Raw genomic sequence first — 4153 nt, 5'->3', positions numbered from 1 at the left:
GATTCTTCTGTTCTCGACTGTCATCAGAGGCCAGAATCGATGAAATCTTGACCTGAATCCTCCCCATTGCTTGTCGGCATGAACCTGGGCATCTGAGCCACCTGTGATTGATATAAATCGCCCCAAAGTTCTTCCCGTCGATCGCCGGTGTGGTCGTTCCTCTCTTTATTCCGCTCCGGCCTTGATTTTCCCTCCACATTCGTCACGGAACGCATTCATGTTTTCCCCTCGACTGCGACGATTCCCTGATTCAAAACTGTCACGGCGACCAACACCGTTTGATCTCCGCGGGTGCATCCGAATTGCATATTCCTATCCCCGACGATTGTGCTTGCCGTATCTCCACTCGCCGGCCAAGTTTCCATCCATCTTATGACGGTTTGAATTATCCTATTGTGGACGTGATCGACTCGGGAACGACAGCGAGGGACCCAACCCCCCCCCCCTTCTTTTGATCGACTTCCTTGTTGTGTGGGGAACTCTATCAGACCACCATCTGAATCTCAACGGACATTATCGATTCCCAACTTGCTAATTCTGCAGCAGAACCTGATGCTCCTTACGACGAGTTTTGTCACCAGAGACTCCTGCCATCGAAGAGCAGCTTAGCTTCCCCTGCTTAGCCCACGATTGGAACCCATACGAGGAGTTTTGAAGTCCAAGCTGCTAAAGAGCTGTTTACACAATAGAGCACCGGAATCACGTCCATCGCATCTTCTTGTCTCGAAGATCTACGGGTGTCTGATTTCTTTGTACTACCGTGAACACCACGGTATTTTCAAGCACGAGCGACATCTTCAGGTCATTTCCTCTCTCCTTCAGTATTATTATCTCTCTCAATATTGGTTTGGACTACTCCTCTACTCGAGTGAAATTCTACTTGTTTTAGAATTAGCTACCATATTTGCGTGAGAACTTTTTTTGACGGTGTGGACGCTCTTGGACGGGATCGTTCCCCACTCATCATCTTTCGATTTGCTCACACGGGTCATTGGAAGCTTGCTCGTGACATAACCCATCTGTGTTGTCGATCGGTCACGCCTCGGATCTTCTGACTACTGTCGTACTTCTCGTTAATTCTCTAAACCTACTCATCATTTCACCTCATTAACATCGCATTAGTGATTGTCCTCTGTGACATAACACAAATTGTCGATTCACGACCATCGTGTTACATCACGAGAGTGATTGTTGGATTTTTTGTAATGAGAAGATTGAATCACACTAAATTAAGAAGCAAATGATATCTACTGTAAGAATGGAAGGGATTCCAAGGCAGAAAAAGGTCCGAAGCTTCACAAAAACCCTCCCAAGAATTCTCACACAAATACTCACTAAGTTGAGTACTAATTTTAATGTCATTGTAATTTTAATTTGCCTAAAATAAATAAATGTGATTAAAATATAAAAAACTCACTCAGATGTATAGCTAGAGTAAGGTCGTCTCCCTGGGGGCCAGCCGTTAGAGGTGTATTTAATAATTGAGTCATAGTAATGAGCAGTAATAAAGGTATTCAAGATGGTAAATGTAAGAAGGAACAAGTAGTTCGTAAGTAGAGGGAATACTAGGTGAACAAGAGAACTAGATCTGAGAGAATATCAGATAGTATATATATATATATATATATATATATATATATACTATGGATACTAGAAATAATAACGAAGTGAGAGATGGAGTAAGAGTTATGAGTAATGTTAATACAAGTAATAGAATAAGTACAGAAGTTTATTAAGATATATAGAATAGTATTTTTTATGAATAGATGATAGGGGGTTAATAATTAGTAAGTTGTATGTGAGTATTAGTCGATTCTAAGTATAATAGTTATTAATATTTGAGATAGATGAGTATAAGAGGTTATAGTAATAATATTTAAATAGTCAATAAATAAGAATAATTATTGTAATAAGAGCTAAAAGGAAGAAAGAAGAATGGGAGTAAGAATATGATAGATAGGGTTTGAGTGTTTAATTAGGTGTATATAAGTGAGCTAGAGCGATGTTTATATCTGCTAAGAGTTTAAATTTAAGATGAAGATAATTGTATAAGATAATAGGGATTATCTAGTTTATATTATAATTAATTAGCTTAATTAGCCAGATAGATATACAGAGATTAAGAAAAGATACATAGACTCATAGGAGTATACAGAATGGATATATATGATTTAATAGGTCAATTATAATAGTAGAATACATTTATATAGATGTTGTATTTATAAAATAGTTAATATAATATAATATATATTATATTAACTATTTTATAAATAAGGGTGTTCGGGAGAAATAAGGGTGGTTCTTTCGACAGCCGAGAGGTGTTCGAGAGAATGCCCGAAAGTGGCCGAGATCTGATTTTTGTGTGTGTGTGTGTGTGTGTATATATATAAATATATATATTTTGACATAGGACGACTATGGGATGAACGATTTAGGGCGGATGACGAGGCTATGGGTAGGAATGGGTAAGGGATAAAACAATCCACAGAAATCACGGTCGATTCTCGGACTTAAAACCGATGAAATCTGGTGGTGCAGCTCCGACCCTTATCGAGGGCGGGAGTACTGTCTTCCCCCACCGCGACGATGCCTAAGCACCGAAATCAATACCTCGAATTCACGTCGCGAAGAAACACTCGAGAAAAGGAGAGAAGAAGAGGAAATCCAAGTCTAATTCTGACGGCGGTGGAAACTTCCCGAGAAAATACTGAGCGGAGAACACGTCGACACCACAGGGTTCAGGTATACCTCAGCACCGTAGTGCGTGTAGAGGCTGCAGGTAATTCTGCTCGTGGCGACGAAGGCGGCGTGATACTGGAACGGGCGCTCCGGGCGTTGTCCGGCCCTCTGGTTGACGTTATGAAGCGGGGACGCCGGGTCGGGCGCGACGAACTCCCGCGCGGCCGCGAAAGTGCGCGCGAGCGGAGCGCGGAGCAGCACGAGCAGCGCGCGAGCGGAGCGCCGGAGCGTCTGCAGCGCGGAGTGCGCGGAGTGCGGCGAGCGCACCAGCGCGCTGCGCGGCTTGAGGCGCCGCCGACGGCGCAGCGCCGCGCGAGCGGCGCGTGAGGCGCACGGCGCGCTGCGGGATGGCACGCGGTGGCGTCGGCGGTCGCGTGTGACGCGCTGCGCTTGCGGCGGTGATGACGACGGCGCGGCAGCGGCGGCGGGCGGCGGCGGCGGCGATGACGGCGGCGGCGACGCAGGCAGCGGCGGGAAGGTTAGGGCAAGATGAGGGGTAGGGCAATCCTCCAAGAAGAGTTAGAAAGAAAACTCAATTCTTGAATTATGATTGCCTAATGAGTTCTTGAAACAAATGACCTTATATAGGCCTTGGAGGAAAGAGAAAATAACTAGAAAATAAGACGCAAGGGAAAACGTGCATCACGTCACGCCAAAGGGCAGTTGTGGATCTGCCTTTGGCGTCGTGTCATGACGCGCGTGGAGACGTGCGCGGGTGGTGACGTGGCGGACGGCGGGTGTGGCGTGTTGACTTCTTCGTTGACTCCTGTTGACCGAGGTGGGTTGACTTCTGTTGACTTCATCTTTGGATCCGTAACGTCTGTGTTGACCCCGACTGCCTGCGGTGACGTGTCTCAGGCTGATGCATTGGCGTCCTCGCCATCATATATATATATATATATATATATATATATATATCAATATATAGACTTTTATATATTTTATATATTAAATTATCTTAGAAAGATGATAAACTGAGGAAATCTCTTGATCTCATGCACATGTTTGATAAAATACATCAAAGAGTCCACAATACCAAATCTTGACAAAAGCTCGATCGCCATTTTACGAGACGAAGGGGAGAGATGATGGAATGTCTAGAGAGAGATAAGAATGGGTCTAGAGAGATAAAATGGTTAAAATGAGGAGGTAGAGAGAGAAAGTGAATAAATGGTGTAGGAGGAGTTTGAAATGTAATTTGAAGGTCAAAATGGTGGAGACTTTTAATGAAATTTTGGGGGAATAAATTAGAGATTTTTGGGGAACAAAATGGAGGAGAATTTTACTGAATATATGCATCAGTTCTAGAGTGTGAATGAGTCAATTCTAGAGAGATAAAATAGAGAGAACAGATATTTAGAGTGAGAAAGTGATAGATTCAAAGGGGAAATGGATAGATAATGATGGGAAACTC

Source organism: Wolffia australiana, chromosome 16, assembly GCF_029677425.1.
Source record: "Wolffia australiana isolate 7733 chromosome 16, ASM2967742v1".
Classification (NCBI taxonomy): domain Eukaryota; kingdom Viridiplantae; phylum Streptophyta; class Magnoliopsida; order Alismatales; family Araceae; genus Wolffia; species Wolffia australiana.
Note: the sequence above shows the minus strand (reverse complement) of the source record.